The sequence below is a fragment of the Pseudopipra pipra genome, chromosome 3 (assembly GCF_036250125.1).
Source record: "Pseudopipra pipra isolate bDixPip1 chromosome 3, bDixPip1.hap1, whole genome shotgun sequence".
NCBI lineage: Eukaryota > Metazoa > Chordata > Aves > Passeriformes > Pipridae > Pseudopipra > Pseudopipra pipra.
Window position 1 is genome coordinate 2,682,278 of NC_087551.1, and position 18,644 is coordinate 2,700,921.

At 44.8% G+C, this 18,644-nt stretch overlaps 1 long non-coding RNA gene across 15 annotated transcripts in view; it reads left to right on the top strand.

Annotated features, from left to right (window-relative positions):
• The window catches only part of LOC135412330 (uncharacterized), a 475,906-nt gene that overhangs the window by 359,956 nt on the left and 97,306 nt on the right, over positions 1–18,644 (top strand). Inside the window, exon 8 of one of the 15 annotated variants that reach the window (XR_010429568.1) lies at positions 18,204–18,303. The exons of the other annotated variants lie outside the window; for them this stretch is intronic. This is a non-coding gene — a long non-coding RNA (uncharacterized LOC135412330). The remainder of the gene's footprint in view (positions 1–18,203; positions 18,304–18,644) is intronic. 15 annotated transcript variants of the gene reach the window in all.

The window sequence follows — 18,644 nt, forward strand, 5'->3', positions numbered from 1 at the left end:
ACGACCCCCCCAAATTATTGTGGGGTTTGAGTGATACAATACTTGCTTCTGTGACCCACGGGAAGCAAACGAGGCAGTGCTACAGCCTGGCCCGTGCTCTGCCCCCAGAGGACCTGGCAGGCAGGAGAAAGGCGAGCTGCTGTCCATCCCTGCAGCCTGGCAGCTCCCTTTGTTACTGCCCCGGTGGAGCGATGGCTCGTTTGTGCTCCCAACAGGCAAATCAAAGCCGAGCCGTTCTCCCCCGCCCTGCTCGGCAAACTCTTTAAACGGCTCGTGTTTAATAATCGGCACCAGAGGAAGTGTACGAGATGCTCGTGGAGCGTCGCTGCCACTTAACAAGTGTCACGGATTTGTGAGTGTGTGTGTGTGTGTGAGGCAGAAAGGGAGCATATGTATTTCTCCAGTCTGCCTCGGCTTTGCTGGTTTCGTGTCACCTCTTACAGAAAGTAATAACAAAGTGAACACAACATGCATTCGGAACAGAGCAGGGAGGAGTTATTTATTTCGTTTTCTGCGTGGTCACAACAAAGTGACTAACAGCACCTAAGGAATATGGAGGGTCTCACAAAGAAACAAAAAAAGAGGGAAAGAAAAAAAGGGAAAAAAAAGAAACCCAACCAAATAATATATCTCCCAGGAAAAAGAAAAAAAAGTAAAATTAGGGGGGAAAAAATAAAAAAGATTGTAGGCAGGAAATAGCCATCCATTTCTCTGACTGCCACAATAGAAGCTAATGCTTGGGATGCTGCTTTTGTTAAGAAGCATCAAATTGTTATGTAATTTAACAACCTGATTGGCAAGGCAAATTTGAGCTAAAGTAAGGTGTGTGTACGATTTGTCAGATTCCAGGGATAATCATTTGAAGCTAATCCTTTTACTTTTCACACAGAAGTCTTTCCCTTCATGTTGGCATTATCTCAAATTGTTGGGTGGCTACATGTATATTTTTTTGCATGTATGTGATAAATTTAATTTATAATTAACCATCCGGATTAAGATATCTGGGCAGGCAGAGGAATCTTCAGATGTTGTTAATTGTTTTCTGTAGGATGTGCTTCTTTTAAAGTTTTAATAATCACCAATTGAAGCTGAAGAGCTTTTTTTTTTTTTATGGGATTGTTTTTTTTCAAGCCTGCAAGTCCAAAAAAAAATTGTTGAGCTTTTCAAATATTTTAATGGTGAAAAGTGCAGTCATTCCAATATAACAGTTTTTGGGAGGCTGTGTTAAAAGAGGTTCAGAATCTGTAGAGTGATGTGTATGTTTGCTGTTATTTCAGATGTATAGGACAGGTTTATTAACAGAGCTCATCTCTGAGCACTGCTGAAACACTCACACTTTTTTTAGGTGCTGAGGTAGGAACTGAGCTCTTTTTAAACTCTAGAGAATACTGGGCACTTGAAAATATGTCTGTGAGCTCATTTGAAAGTTTGGTCCATGCAATGCAAGTAGCAATAATGTGGCACTTAATTAAAAACCTTTTGAGTATAAAGTGTTATGAATTTTGATCCTTATGAAATTCTAGAAAATGTGCTTTTTATTCTGGGGCAGCATGGGGATATCCACACATCAGCAGACCTCTTGGAAAAAATGTGGCTACTTCCACAGTAAATCACTGCTCAGCATAAGTAAAATCAGTACCAGCCATCCCAGCAATACTACACCACAGTATTTAATATTATTGCATTTGAAAATGCAAAGCAGTTGCCTCGGCATGGAATTTCTCTTCCCAAGGATCCAATGAATGCTTTGGGTTTTTTTTTTAAACTCCTTAGATTAGAGGATCTGCTGTCCACCAAACTCTTCTTTCAAGAAGAGCTCTTGCATATCGTACTAGGTTGAAGTGTTGAAGTCTGAGAACACAGGGGTTCATCAGATGTGATGTTTTCCATTGATTCTAGAAAAAATGGCTGGGGTTTCCATGCATTTTTTGCTGCGAAACTGCTCCTGTTGTTAAAATGTTTTGCACGGGGAAGTAAAAAACAATTTAATTCTTAATTAGCAACAGTGTCCATGCTTTATGTTTGATTCAGACACAACAGCCAGGTATCCAACCCTGTGGGGCTCATCCAGGTGAGTCTTTCCTGGGACAACTCCCTCCTCCCTGTTCCTAGGGTGGCTGTGCCATCTGCATTGCAAGTGAAGCCATATCAGTATTTCTGTGTGCTTTTTGCCTGCAGTGAGTCTTTGAAGGGAAAACACGTGTTATTAAGTAATATCAAGATTATTAATATTGTCTGTTTGAACCACATTAGCGTCTGCTCAGTGATCTCTAAATGCTGTTGCTTTTCAACGGCGTGCTGTAACAAATTAAAGTGAAACTTAAATTTATACTTCATAGGATCCCAATTCAGGAGGGGATTTCAGTCCTATTTCCATCATACCCCGGTGTATACCTTGCTGAAACGTGTTATCATCCCCATCAGACAAATGCAGTTGGAATTGTTGCAGTTTTATGCTGCACATCAACACCTGCTTGCTTCCTTCCTTATTAAAAACAGGATATGCACTGAAAACTCGTCTCATCTGAAAGGGTGAAAATAGGTCTGAGAGGCAAATCACAGATTTTGTAGCAGAGCATTGGAACACACCTTCCAAAGCATCCCTTCATCCAGCAGCTCTGTAGGAGCCAGACCCTGGCATGTATTTTCAACTGAAGACTCTTAGCACGTTGAGGCTGCTTTCTGTGACCTAATGGTGATTTTAAATGGATAGATTTAACTAGAGAGGTTTTCTTGCACATGACCTTTAAAAGGGAAAAAAGAACAATGTTAGCATTCTACCCAAACCCTGTAGTCTGTCACTTTGTGTACCATATCATTACTGGCAAAATTTAAAGGAAAACTGCCCCCATTTCGCTCAGCCCAGCAATAGGAGAGTTCACAGGCTAAGAAGCACTTGTCACCATTTTTTAAATTACAATTGGCATTCCTGAAGAAGCAGCCATTTTACTGAAATATGATCCTTCTATTCTGTCTATCCATCTATTGTATATATCCATCTATCTGGCTGGCCAGCTGGTGTGCTTGAGAATGTTTGACACCCCGGTGGGGAAGTGCTCCCTGAATTATAAACCCAGGAATTGTCCCAGGGTGATGTCCTCACTCCGTGGAGCACAGGACATGGCTGAAAGCACAGGCTTCCTCTCAGAAGGAACTGAGCTGGTACAGGGTGGATTTGGGCTGTCTCACGAGCAGTTTGGGGGCATGAGAAATGCTTTGGTTTCACTCCAGCCATTCCCAGCCTGTGTGGTTAAGAAAGCAGGTTGAATTGGAAAGAAGTGGTAAAGCAACACACTATTTGTGTGAGTGTGAACGTGGCCTGAAACAGTGACTTGTGAGCAGTCAGGTGCCCCACTTCATCTCAATGCCCTGCTAACCTGGAGCCAGAAAGCTTTAAAGACAAGCTGTTTGCTTCTCATCTCCTGCTTCTTTTACTTGTGTTGTGGAATCACAGAATGGTTTGGGTTGGAAAGGACCTTAAAGTTCATCTCGTTTGGTGATTGATGTCCATGGTTGTGTGTTTGCTCAAACTTCCTTAAGGGCTCTTGGGATTTCCCCTGTTGGGAATTGGCTGAATCATAAAAGCAAAGTGATGCATTATCAGGCTGGTACTGAGGCCCTTCATTGTTGGGTTTGACATCCTTTGTGACACTGGCATTGAGGAAGCTTAGCCTGGAACGTGGGTTATATGAGTTCATCACTTGTTCAATTTGTATTAAAGATCTCTACAGATTATGTGTAATTATCCAGGACTTCACCTGTGCTGAGCTGCACTGCCTCTGTTAAAGACAATGAGTGTTGGCTGATTCCTGTTGCTGAGGTTCTTGTCCTGATGTGTTTCCTCTCGTGGGCTGCACCTTCTCAAAGCTCAGTAGGCACCAGGTTCTGTCTTTGATCTAATTTTCCAAAGATGTGCAGTGCTGTCACTGGACCTAAGAGATCTTGATTATAATTAGAAACAGTGAAAAGTACATTGAACTGAGATTTTCAGGCAGCTTTCCATAAAAACTTTTATATTGTTGAGCTGAGAAAAACTGGTATCGTTTTTCTTTAAAGGAAGCCTTTTGCTCCTGAAAACATGAATTCTTTGGAATAATAGGTAAACTGTCCTTGTTGTTCATAAACATCTTATTTATGCATCTTCGCTGTTGTGATAAATTAACTGGGTTTGTTTTATATTTCCCTACAGTTTACTTTAAATAATCCTTCACAGTCTTTCACCACAAGACCACATAAGCTTCCTTTTTTAATACCCAGAATGCTGAAATAGCATTTTGAGCACAGACTGTAATGCATAACAAGTGTATAATTTCTTATTGGGAATGCTGTGCAAAAACTTGTTTTCCTATCAGCCAGTCTAAATTTTTTGCTTAATTCACTCGAACCCCAGTGTGTCTACAGGGGTAATTTATAATTAGAGCTGCAGCAGGCAGGATGCTGGAGAGGCACACGTTTATGGACAAGCCTGTTAGGCTGCGCTCCAGATCTGAGCCCCTACACGCCTCCATTTGGCCAACAGCCTTCAAGCTGGGCTTACAGCTTAAAGAGGAACTTTTGTGGAGTAATTTGCAAAAAAAGGAGCAAGCTCCCAAAGCTCTGGAGCCCTTTGCAGATGAGCCAGGAGAGGGGTGGGGATGCCTCTGTGTGTGTGTTTGAAATTATCCATGTGCATTAGCCGGGGCTCTGCGCAGTTTGGTGCAGGAGGGGTGTCTTTTATTCTGCTAAGCATGGTGCACATTTATGGCACTATATAAATAATAGTAATACAGCAATAATCTAAGTCATTCCATCAAGGTCTCACACTCCAAAGATTACCCCCGTGATTCTGATTTTTAAGAGCGTCACATTGAAGAGGAGAGGAGGGAAAGGAGGAAATAAGAAGCCAGATCCTGCATTTGTGGCTGATTCAGCAGCTGAGGGTGAGCGTGGCTGTGCTTACCAGCAAAACTTCTGCAGGCTCCCCCAAGTGTCTCCTGATGTTGCTTATTATTTTCTTGTATGTGTGTCTACCACAAAACCACAGAAAAGGGAGAGTGGTGGGGAGGAGAGAGAGAAATTAAAGCAATGAGGCACGTGAATTATGTCACTCTGTCACTGCTGAACAAATGAGAGATTTTTGTACTGGGGTTCTAAGTACCCCAGTCTGCTGAAACTGGGGGGAAGCCTCAGTGATTTTGGATCAGGCCAATGTCACCAGGCAGTGCCACTGCCCCAGTGCTTCCCACTGGTTCCTTCCAAGGCAGAAGTTGCCACCGCTGTTGCTGTTTGTTTAAAGCTGAGGCCCATCCTAAGGATATTTCCAGTCATCCTTTTTTTGCCTTCCACTTCATGTGTCTGCTTCCCCCCTCCCCAAGTCTCCAGCTTACAGATGTGTGCACAAGATTCCTACATTAACATCCATTCAACTTTGGCTCATTAGCTTTCCAGGCTTTCACAAGCAGAAGAAGATCTTTGCTGTTGGAATAGCTGTTTCCCTAACTCACCTTCTCTTCCCTATGTCCTTAATTTATCCAGGAGTTTCAAATACCCTTTATGTCTTTTCCCAATAGGTGTTGAATTGTCTCTGTTCTGTATAGCATTTGTTTCCTTCAAAACATTGAATTATTGGCAGGCTAATCTAAGAACTAAATATGATTATGTAAATACATTGCAGAATTGCAGCATTTTGAGTATAAGAATTGTTGTCTTCTCTTTAATGTGTATTTATGTTGGACTCAATACATAGATTAAAAGTCTGTGCATGTGCTGAAGAGGAAAGTCTCTGAGCTTTCAGGGTTCTTAATATGGTCCAATTTTGATTCAGGAGACTCAAACTGTATCCCCTCAGTGCTCTTTATTCACCATCAAAAGTAATTCTTCGATTTGCAAGTGGCAACAAGGAAAAAAAAAAGTTAGATTCAAAATAATTGGGTGAGGTGCTTTTCAGGAGAATTAATGTAACAAGAGCTGCTAAACTTATTGCACTTAAAAACACAAATAAGAGCGTTGGACAGAAGTTGTCAGTAGGTGGTCTCTTAATATCTCACCAGTTTTGAAGTTATGAAAAGGAGCAAGACTTTTTGAAATCTAGAAAAGAAAGAAAGAAAAGCTAGAAACCGAGTGAAAGAGCAGAGTCGCAGCACCGGTGACCCGAGAAACCTCATTGCTCCACTTATACTGGCACAATGTCATGTTCTCAGCCACTCCATCACCAGCAAGGGGAAAAAAAAAGCTTTTCCTTTCCTTTTAGTCAAAGGCAGTGGGTAAGCAGAGCACGCGGTTCAGAGGGTCATTAAAAAGCATCAAAGGAGGCAGCCTCATGATGGTAATAAGACGGCTGCAAGGAAATAAAGTGGGCATTGATCTGCACTATCGAGTGTGACATTTTAACCGAAGCTAAAAGCCAAGAGCAGATCTAGCCCTCTTATTCATCTGCCTGCCTGTTTTAGTAAATTGTCTTTTTTTTCCTCCAACCAGTGGCCTCAGAGGTCACTTCATATTAGCTGGCTTGTTAATACCGAGGCAATCAATACTTAATCAACAAGTAATGGGATTTTGCAGTCATCCTGTATGATCTTTCAATAAAGCCCCGAATCTATCTCAGCCCATTCAGAGCCTGACTAAAGGTGCACGATTGCTGCAGAGCAGGGATTTGATGGTCTGATGCTCTTAGGCTGATCTGCATCTGATTAAGACACCATGCAGCCACTGTCCTTCACCCTTTTGTTCCTTTATCCCCGTATAATGTAGCATGGCACAGAAATTCGTCATCTTAGCTTTTAGATGCAACAGCAAAGGAATTAATATTTCCTCAGTGCATGATGATCCAGCCTCTTGGTCATGATATGCAACCAAAAAAAAAAAAAAAAAAACAAGCCAGCAAAGGGGGAGGGAAATTACAGGAGAGACAGTGACAGGTTTCACATATTGCCTTAGAAAACACAGTTATAACGAATGGGTCCAAAACTGCCTTTTTATCTCTGCCCTCTGTATCCTCCTCACCAAGAAAGATGTGCTAATGTAACACAGCCACTGGACGTGGCTGTGTGAGAACAGGTATTACAGATGATTCACTGGGGCAGGAGGAAGGAACAAAAGCCAAAATGACAGGCTTCTGGAAACATCCCTCTCTTCTCAGACCTTCAGTCCATTGTTGAAAAGGCTTGAGGGTCACCCTGGTTTAGGCTAATTGTTTTACCCGCCTTCTTCTGCCATTGTTCCCAGAAACTCTGTTTGTGCAAATACTGGCTAACAAGGAATCCTGGACACATTCAGCCAGAAAAACAGCCCACGATTTCTGCTCTCCAAAACTAACAGCTAATGCTGGGAGAAAGAACAACAGGGCACATAAATGTTAGGGACCTGTGGCAAACTTCACCAGCTGCTTCCATGGACTTAGAGGAAACATTCACTGAGGAAGGATTTGTCTTTAGAAAGCTGCTGTAAAGGCCATGTGAGGCAGTGCATGATTATCATGAGAAATGGAACATTTTTATTTTACAATCCCCTCTACGTGGCCCATGCACAGGTGTACGTGCCTGGAGCATCTCTGGGCTTAGAGACCTGTGCCACAGTGAGTGATTTTTATACATAACAAAAAGTATCAGTGGGTCTGTACAAAGAAAGGCTTTGGTGTTCTCAACTGACTTCTGGGTCTATAGAAAGAGGGAGGTGTAGCACCCCTTTAAAATCTAGTGCTTGGACACATCATTTACCTGGGGGACATGTAAGGGGGGGTGAAGTTAATGGGGAAAAAAGGAAAAGCAAAATATAATTATGTGAACAAACCCAAGAGAACAGGTGAATAAAATACAGTACAGAAATACGAAATGAGGATGATTGCTGACAGAAAACATGGAGATCAAACTAATGCAGCTTCAAGGGGGCACCTGCTCCTTCGGTGGCAGGAGTGACACGTGGCTGCTGATGGCCAGGGCTGTGCTGGGGAGGGTTGCACAATTCCACATGACATGTGGAATATGGACCTGGTGTTTGTGCCTCTCTGTTCACTCCCGTTACTGGCGGCAGGGGAACGCACAGCATGCGTGTGTATGAAAACACGCTCCTCTGAGTCACTTCGTGTTGTGTTTTTGTGGATATGAATTTCTGGAAACCAAGGCTGTGTTTCCCATTTTCCGCTCTCCTCGGGGGCTGGGAATATCACACAGCTTCAAGCAGTGGCCTCTCTGTCAGTTCTGAGTTGCCATTTTCTCCCATCCTCTTGAATTTGTTTCACCTCCACTCCCTGCCCACTCCTGGCAGTGCAGGAGAGGGGTGGGCATGTGTCCTGCCAGTTCCCTGGAACAAGGCACAGGAGGGAGCTGCCTCAGACATGAGATGTCCCAAGCTGCAAATGCCACCCCTGGAGCTTAGGAAGTACGTGCTGGCTTGCATCCCAGGTGACCATTGCAGAGAGGAGGGAAATGCAACAGCTCAGGCACAGCCTGCTCCTGTTACACACACTGAGAAGGTGTTTTTATAAATTACCTCTGGAGTATTTTGGTTGGCACTGCTGGTGAAAGTAGCTCCCAGATTCACATCCTTTCTTCTAAGAGGGATGGCAGAGGAGGACTCTCCTATTTTGGCGTGGAGGCACACAGGGAAGGGCTGACAGCTTGGTTTCCAGTGAGTTCCCCTTGGGTGTTGGGAATGCTGGGGCCTGCGTGGAGGCAGGAATAGTGGAAAGAGCCTGTCATTCCAGCAGGTTCATCTCCAGAGATTGCTGGGATGGGTGGTGGCTGTGCTACCCATGCAGAAGGTATGGGGAGCACTTCACACAAAGGGTTCATTTCCCCCAGACACCAAGTGTGTTTGCTGTGGCCACAGTCCCCGTTGGACTGAGCAGTTTTGCTGTGGATCCGTACCAGGAACGCCGTGTCCATGGCTGGTGGCTGAGTGCTGTGGGGGTTCCCGTTGGAGTCAGCCCTGGAAACAGGAGGAGACTGTTTTTTATGGCTGCACAAAAGCCAGGATCAACTTGGGCCAGTGAGTGAACAGTGACTGAGTGGTGTTGGGCAAAAATCAGGATTGGCTCACACATCAGTCCAATCCTCTAATCAGAATGAATTGAACTCTAATCTACTTCTTGGCAGTGAACAAATAGGCAGCTTGGATATGGGTGAGGTTCTGTTCCATGGATGTGTTTGTGCAGGGTATGGGGGTGCGGGTTAAAATTAGAGCTGTGTGAGCCCTGTAGGGTTCCATCCACCAGCAGGTTTGCAAATTAATCTGTGCTGCTTGATTTGCAGGGGTTGGAAACAAACCAAACCTCGTAGATTTGTTTGAAGGCTTTGTGTGATGTGGGGATAGGAGCTCCAGCTGTACTTGCTCCCTGGCATTTTCCCCTGAGTTAACCTTCCCAAGATAAGGCAGGAAGATCTTGTGTTTTTGTGGTGAATAGGTGCATTGAAAGGAGATTGCTGGCTTCACTGGTTGTCCTAAAAAACACTCCTTTTAAAGAAGATGGCCTTCCATCTCCTTCTTGTTCTTCTGCACTAGCACTGCTTGTCTTCCACAGCTGTTTCCTGGGTGGATCTTAGGTCACATATTCATTCTCACCTCCTTAAAACATCACTAGAGAGCCCCCAAGAAACTGCTGAATCTCCTGCTCTCTGATCCCTGTGGAAGAACTGTGGAGACAACTGGTGTATTGCTTCTCTTGAAGCTTCTGTTTCGTAGAATTTATGTTAATTGGAGGTAATCATCACTTTGAAAGGGACACTGGGACATGTCTCACCTGATGACAGAACAGGGAACTGTGTAATGGAAGAGATAGTCAAGGAAGAACCAACTGAATGATCAAATATAACAAATATAACAAATATCATCTCCCAGCAGTGCATAATGGTTTGTAACATGTGCTGAGAACTGTGAAAATCCTGGCTGTGACACTTGTTTTGGCCTGCTTTACATGCAGCTCCTGAAATCACTCCTTACCTTGCACAGGAAGATAAACCTGGTGATTAAATTGTTATGATGAAGACAAGAATGTCTTTATTTGGCTAAACTTCAAACCTTGAAATCTCATGACCGTGTGGCCAGTAATTACTGTGGGGCAGGTTTTCAGAGAGAGGAGGGCACACTTCTCTGAAAACTGGAGACTTTTTCTCTTTTGTAGAGCATCTGCTGAGGGTTTGAAGCAGTAGCTGAGCAGTCTGGAGTGCAGTGTCTGCATTGTCTCCCTCTCCAGAAGGCGGCAATCAGGTGACCCTTGCACACCTCTCTCCTGGGCTGTGGCACTGCTGCCAGGATCGATAGCAGCTGTAATCACCAAGCTGGTGTGTGACACCTGACAGTGAGCCCACTGTGTCAGTGAGCTGGGCAAGCTGGCAAGGGACAGCTCAGGCCTGAGGAAAGGTACAAATGAAACAAAGAAAGAGGACAGTTGGATTGCCCGGCCTCAACAGATGCCTGCTGAGGACAGATCTGCTTCAAGTTCCACATTGCCGTGGCCCACGCATCACTGGCCTGCTGCAACCCTCATTTTGCCCCCACAGCCTTCTGCCAAGGGTTTAACCCCTGGGATGTGGCTGTGGGAGGAAGATGAAGATAGTGCTGATATTGTGCAGTGGTGGGGCCTTACAGCAAAAAGAGGAATAAAGTTGCTGTTTGTTAGAGTTGTCCTGGCTCGCCAGTTCTGCTTCGTGGGTGAGTTTTGGGCTGGATCTCTCCTCCCTGTTGGGCAGGCAGCTTAATTGGCCATAGCTGAGTGTTGCAGGTTTAACTGGGAGGATTAGCAATTGCTCTGGACAGTGTTGCTGTTAGCAGGGGGGTTTGAACTCTGAGGGGGAAAGATCAACAAAGTGTCTCATGTGCATTTTGTAAGCGATGACAGACCACAGCGAGGTACCAGGGGCTATATTAGGTAGAAATCTTACATGGAGCTTGGAATGGGATAAGGAGAAAAGTGGAGATAGTGAACAATATGTGCCTATTTTTGTCCATCAGCCAGATACCTCTTGGTCAGTTTGTTACAGGGGTTGCCTGGAAAGGTCAGCAGCTCAGAGAGCTGTGCTGCAAAACATGCCTGGGCTGAACCGAAACTCTCATTCCTGCCTAAGCCAGGCAATCTCACAACTATCAGCTGTGAGCTGCAGCGTGGGCAAGGACTGTCCTGTTCCTGTGCTATGGACATGTTGGTACTAGTCAGTTATGACACCTTTTATCAGTTCCAGAAAATGTCTTTGTTTTCTGCAGACTCTTGTTTCTTTTCAGCAGGGCTTTGAAGGGAGTGCTTTGGTTTGAGCTGTGCCTTGCACAAAAAGGCAGCTCCTGGAGTCTGCTGGCAGGCTGACCCCTCTGCACCGACACAGGACAATGGCAGTGCGACCTGCATTACTCAAATTCCAGCCTTCACAGAGCTGTCATCAGCATGCCTGGAAAATTAATGTCATTAGGCTGTCGCTGGAGGCTTGGCATGGCTGCTTCCCCCGCCTGGGAGAGGGAGCCACGGTGGGAAGTGAATATTGTGGCTTGCTGCTGCACAGGAGGGACAGGCACTGCCCAGAGCTGGGGGAGTGTCTGTCTTCAGGAATTTTGCAGTGGCAGTCCACCCTCTCTGTTTAGCTCTCTGAGCTTTTGTGTGTTTGCAGCTCTGTCTTTAGTGGTTCCTGGCCTCTGTGCTAACCAGGGACTGATTTGGGCACTGGGATTCAATGTGGCGTTGTGACACTTTCCAATTTCCACTGGGCATTATCCTGAACAAGAAGGGCGAGAGTGCAACAGTTTTTCTCCCCTCTTGAGTTAAATGGGTTTCTTCCACTGCCCTCCCTTACACCCTTTTTTGTTTTTAGGGCTTCTTGACATGAAACAAAGTCATAGTGCTAAAGGCAGTGAATAGGGTCATGAATGTATTTCTTGTCCTTGACAGCAATGGCACCCAGCAAAGTGAATAACGGTTTAAAACTATGCAAGGGGACTGAGCATCCTCACATCAGCCTTTTGAGTGACTTTTGGAGAATGGTTTTACTGGCAGGTAGGTGGAAAAGCTTCCAAGCTCTTCTTCCTGAGAGAACAGTGTGTGGCTTTCACAGCAAGCCTCATCCTACAGATCAGCAAGTAACAGAAATCTTGCCTGACACAGGGAGCTTTCAGGGCAAGGACATGCACCCAGTAATGAACAAAACTTCAAAATGGCACAATCTCCCACCCAGGCACCTACTCTGTGATGCTCAGAGGTCTGTACAAAATCTGTAAGACGTTGATTAGTATCCCCACACAATAGCTGTGTACATGACATTAACCAACAGACATCCTCTCTGAGTGTTATTTGGTCATTTGCATTACAAATATCCAGATCAATAAGAGCAGATTCCTAACTCTTCATCTTCCTTTTAAGTATCAATAGATAAAGTCCTGTTCCATATAAATAAATAACATGGACTAAATAAAGAGAACAGACTGAGATGCACTGAAGAACACAGGAAAGTGCAGCTACAGCACTGGTACCTTTGGCACAAACACACAGATCTGAGCTGAAAATGCTCCTTGCCCAGCAAGTTGTTCCTCTGAACACAGAGGCAACAAAAGCTGACACAGGGCACCGACCTCTGTGAAACAGCTGCTTGTCTGACTGTTTCTGTCACAAGTACAAAGAGCTCTCCCCTTTTATTTATATATTTTATTTATTTATTTTTAATTGCGAGCTGTCACTGAAGGCAGAACCAAATCACTTCCAGAATAAACAGGACAAGGGACCAGCGTGAGCAGGGAAGGCTGTGCAGGGGGAGTGGATGGGGTGCTGTTTGGAGCAAATCAGGTGTGTTCTCTGCAGGACCCAGGGAGCTCCCAGCAGAATAGGAAAAGACAGCACTCCCGTGCCAGGAGCGGAGCTGGCCTGGCAGCGCTGCAGAGCTGTCCAGCTCTGGAAGCTCAGGTGTCTCCAGGCATGCACATGGCAGCTCTTGTTATCTCACAGCAGTGACATCCTGTGCCTTTCACACTTCATTTTTGCTCTCAGAAAAAAAGCCCCACTGCAATATTCAGGGTAAAACTGCGCTCATTTATGAGTGGGTCTGTGAAAAAATAATACTTTATGCTCTGCTCTGTCTCGTTGCTTTGATGAGGAAATAGTGTAAGATCTTTGATATCTACAAGTCCTTTCTTAGGGGCTGGGTTTATTTTAGATAACTTCTGCTTGGGCATCCCTTTGTTGTAATGTCTGTAGAAACACGGAATGTTTGCACTGGAAGTTCTTTACTCAAAGGGAATTTTTGATCGATGGCAAATCGGGAGCTACTGTTCATGGTCTGGGATAGCTGAGAAATGTGGAAGGGGCTGAACTGAGTGTCTGTGTTTATGTTCCAGGGAAGAGGCCCATCTGGACTTGCTCTGCCTTGTGCCTTGCTCTTGAGAGGTCCCTTTGCAAAGCGACAACTTTCTTTCCCAATGACAATTACTTGTGCCCCGCTCAGCCACGCTTGGCAGTGGCTGCCTGATTGCCAATATTTACCTTGCTTTATTACATTCCTGTAAACTTTGGTTGGCTATCAGAGCCAGTTGATGACTCGGACAATTTGGAATCCGAAGGGCTCTTATGAAATTAAACGCCGCCTTTGCGTGCCATCCCAGCCTCGGGATGGGCAAGTGAAAAGAAATGTTCCAAAGGTTGTACTTTATATAGCCACAGACTTGACCTCTAAGTGCCTTAAAAGGGCTCACATACTTAAAGGTGCATTACCAGGCCTTACACTAATTCACTGTGATAGCTAAAGTGCTCTGTGTGTACCACAGGAGACCAGAAGCCCTTGAGGATCCTTTAGAGCAGAGCATGTGGGCAGTTAACATTATTCAGCTTGAATTTTGTATTTGCAGCCAGTCATGAGTGAAAGTAGGGGTGGACTATTTGCATATTTCCAGTATAAAGCTGGAAAAATGCTTCCATATGTGCAAGTCATGTAACTTCATCCTGTGTGTTTCTCAGATGCCTGGAAAACCCTAAATAAGACGAGGCCCCTTTTTTATTTTCCTTGTTTTTTCTTCTCTTCTTTTCTCCACTGAGAATTTCTTGGGAGCATTCATCCCTCCCTCTCTTTAAGTTTGCTGGTCTAAGCAGGAATACTTGAGACTGATTTTAATTCTTAACTAGATGGACATGATTTATTAATTCACATTTGAAATAACAATTGCAGTCAGAAGGAATCAGCTGAAAGCCTTAATTACATTGGAAAATATGCTTCAGTGTAGCATGGCCCCATCCAGCTTTCAGAATGCATAATTATAATCATTTTTTAATTTTTATATTTGAAAAATTGTGATGGAGACCAGACTCTGCTGGCTACTCACACTGCTTCAAAGTGATGTCTAAATCAGAAGTGAGTCTTTAAATAGATCATTTTCTTACTTGCTTGTTAATGCCCAACCACATATGTAGACTTATTGTGCAGGGTTTGGCCTCGGTGTTTTGAGTATTATTTTTACATCTGAGCCAACTAGCAGTTCCTGTGCCCAATTCCAAGGAAAAAAAGATGTTAAACTGTGAATGTGCACTGGCATATGAGCTGAGATTAGGTAATTTGGGAGCACTCCATAGAAATCACATATGGGCTTTGGAGACTGGGAATTCATTCCTGTTCAAACAGTGACCAAATGGGGAACGGGGAAAGCAAGATCAAGGTAATTAAAATAAAAACCAACAAAACAAAAAAAAAAACAACCAACAAAAAATAAACCACTGAACCTCCTGAATAGAAAAAAGGCACCACAGAATGAGAAAGAAAAAGCAAAGCCTTCCTTGCCTTAATCTTGACAAAATATGACAGTTGAGGGAGGAATTGGCTCACTTGACCCAAATGAGGTAACACATGAGCACTTCTAGCTTTGATTGTGGTTCCTGTCACCCTTCTGGCCCTTGAGGCTTCTGAGTATCTTCCTTCGTTCCTTGTCTGTCTGTCTTCACTCCATGTTTGTTGTTTTCTGACCATCTTTTCTCTTCCCCGTGCCCTTGTGCCCCCATTCTGTTATCTGGGTTAGCTCTTCATTAAGTTCCCCATAAACCTGGGACTAGTTAAGGGAAACTGCTGGGAAGTCAGTCCGTGTGAGACAATCGCTTTGTTATGCCCTGATATCCTGGAGGAAAACATTCCCTGAGGGCTACAGAGCTCCAGTGGACTACAGGGTCTGTTCATCCAGTGTAACAACCTGGAAAAGGTATGAACTGGCTTATGGAAGAACAGCATGACTGGCAGCATGAAATCCCAGCCCCTGCCCTCTGGAAAAGAGATGGTGGAGCTGCAGAACGAGGAACTGTGGGATTCTTTGGCTTTGCCTGACCATCTGTGAGGGGCAGGAGCCCTTCCCCCTTGGAATGTCCCCAGGCTCAGCCCCTTGGACACAGCAGAGAGTGAAGCAAAATGTAATAAATGGTCATATGGGATGACGGAGAAGGTGGATGGAGAGGGCTGAAGGAGCTCATAGTTCAGCTTGAGTAGGAGAGAAAAACCTAATCCAAAACCTCATCTTAATTAGAGTGGAGAAGGGTTGTGATGCTCATCTGTTCAAGGCCAGAGCAGCAGCTGGGGACTGGTGTGTGCTGGCCACCATAAAAGCCACAGGGTTATTTTCTCACTCTAAGCACAGGATAAAGCAACTCTTTCAGGTGTTGGAAAATGCTAAAACTTTTCCCTGACAGGATGATACTGGATGAGGTGTCCTAAAGAAAGCAAAACTTCCTGAAGACAGATCTGCCCATCCCAGAGGCAGAGGTGGCACCACTGACCACACAGGCTCTGATTGTCCCTGTGGCAGCAAAAATAACTTTTTTTTGCACCTTTATCTACCAGGCTCCAGATAAGGAGCACAGTTTGCTTACCAAGCTATTAGAAATAGATTCACAAATGCTGAAAATGTGTACTTCTTCCTCAGCAAAGGGCTCTTCTCAGGATTTTCCTGGAACAGAATGTTCTGAAATCATACACAGGAGTAGAAGAGTAATTGGTTAAAACAGGGGGAAGGAAATATCACTTTAACCACTCTGTGTCCTTGACTAATGTTAAAAGCTTTTACCTTTTTTTCTCCAAACTTGATGAAACTTCTTACACCTGCACGTGTGCAGAAATGTACTTCTGAAGTAAAACATGGTAAGTGCTCTTCAGAAGTCATTGTTAAAATACAGAGGAGGATCCTTCTTTTATTCCGAGTCCTTCCCTCAGATGTGCACAAGTCTTCAAATATTTTTACAGGAAATCAGTATGGTGGAAAGCCCTTTGTGGTTATGACTTACCTGATGAAATAATTCCACTTATCCTTGTGCCTAAAAGGTGGAAATGACACAGTTTGTCTGTGCTCTTCCTTTGCAGCTTTTACCCAATGTAACATTGACAGTATTGAACCCCAAACCTACATGACCCACCTGTGGCTGTCTCATTACCTCTTCAGATCTTCCACAAAACTTGTCCCCTTTGCTCTCCTCCCTGGGCCCACTGAGGGCCACCACCCACTGCCTGGCTGCTGAGCCCACATCGTGTGCAGTTTGGCCTTCTTTTTGTGTGGGGCTTACTCAGACCTGGAGTGGTGTCTTGCCAGAGCTGGGACACACCTCAGAACTTCCCCAGCAGGCTCCTGACCTCTCTGGGACTGGGAAATGGCCCCTTTATAAAAGAGGTTTGTGGATGTTGATAGGAAAAGGCAAGGGGAGAACTAAAAGGGAGGCTGTGTCTGGTAAATTCACCTCTTCTGTCTCTTCGCCTGACGAGCGATAAATAAGGCGAATGCGAGACCGTGCTTGGAAATATGGGAGAAAAGGACAATTTTTCCTGCTCTTGGCTTGGCTTCCGACAGTGTTTGCTGCCTGCCAGCATCAGGTGAGTTACAGACACCGGGTCATCCTTACCTGCCTGGAGCCAAGGGGGCCGGAATAACCCCAGGAACACTGTATTTCCTGTCACTGACGAGTGGTGTTCGCTGCCCCTCTGATACAATCCCCTGCCTGGTGGTTAAAAAGGAGGGAAGTTATGTTCAGCTGTTTGTCCATCCTTTCCCAGCAATAACACTGCTTAAACATGGACATGCCTCTGTGTGGATTTTTCCCATATGCAGATGCACAAAGATACAGATGCCCAGCCACAGACGTGAGTGTAATGCTCCTGTACGTGCCCAGCTCATCAGCTGTCTGCCTGAGGAAAGCACGACTAAGCTCTGGGCAAACTGGAGGTGAAGGAAGGGAATCAAGGCTGATCTCTGGAAGGGGCAGACAGTGCCAGTGAGCAGTGCAGCTCAGCAGCTTTGGAAAGGGAAGGTTTCTGAGAGCAGAAAACGTTGTTGCTTTAGGATCTGATTTTATTCTGAATGTTTGAGTACTTAAGGAAGGGTAACACCACAGCAAGAGCAAAGTAAGACTTGTTGGTGCAAAAATCATCTCCTTACCTGACCCCCAGAATGGAGATTTCCGAGCATTAAGCACCTCTGCGTTTGTCCTCCTTGACCACGAAAGAAGTTTATTTTTATTCCCATTTTAATGTTAGGAAACTGAGAATCTGGGAGACAGTAATTTGGCCTTCCAAAGCCCTGTTTAAATAAGTAGGTATAGAAAGAGGGCAGCGTGCCAGGAAAAGAAGGTCTTCTGAAAACATTTCTGCAAACATCAAGAGGGAGCCAAATGCTTTCTGCTACGCTGGCCCTCCTGGGAAGGACATTTTCTGCAAACCTGGCCTTAATTGGTGCTGAGCACTGGAAAATTCTGGTCCTCTACCCAGCATTTATGGCATTATGGGTCAGCGTGGTGTATCTGTAGCATTAGGCTGTCCAACCTCTGATTCAATCTTTGCCCTGGCTGTACATGCCCAATTTATTTTGTTTTATTTGTGAAGAGGAAATTCAGGAAGAAAAAGAATACACTTTCCCCCCCTTTCTCTGCTTTTATATTTTTTTTTTTTTGTCCTTCTCATCTTTCAGCCTGGGATTTACAGTAGCATGGCCCATCCTACCCCCTTCCAAAATACCCTGGAAAGGAACCATCTGTGGGTTCCCTCTGTTGCTACATTTCCCAGAGAGCTTGCAGAGTGACATTAATTGTTTTGATGGCATGCACCTATTCGTTGTTGCACACCACTGCCACCTCTCCTGCCTTTCTGGTTTTGCCTTCCCTCATCTCATAATCTCGCGCTGCACTCAAATATTTGTGTCCCGTCAGCTCAGAGGGAGCCAGGGCCCTCCAAGCAGCGATGTCCCAAAGCCATTCCAGCGTGGGGAACACATTCCATACTTATCAGGCCGTTTGTTGTGTACAGGTGGGACCCACCCGCTCCGCGTTATCGGAACCGGCTCCTCTCTGGACTCTTCCCCCTGTGCAGGATCGGAGCACGTCCCCTCCACGCTCCCTTTGCCGAGGTGCAAGTTGTTGACTGCACAAGGAGCTGACATTCAGTGCTGCTCACTCTTCTCCAGCAAAGCCATGGAAATCTGCTGGACTTCCCGGGCAATATTAAATCCCAAGCAGAAGCTTTATAAAAGCTACCTCAGAACACTACCAAATTATTAGTATTCTTTCTCGTAATACAGATGAGGTCTCATTTTATTGAAAGAAAGGGAGAGAAAGAGTGTGGTGGTTTTTTTCCCCGGCCCTCTTGGGAATTATTTTATTGAAAATATCAAAACCGGGAAGATTTCTGCGGTGCCAGGGGTCAGAATCTTTGACTAGTTTGTTGTAATGTGAACATATAAAAATTCAC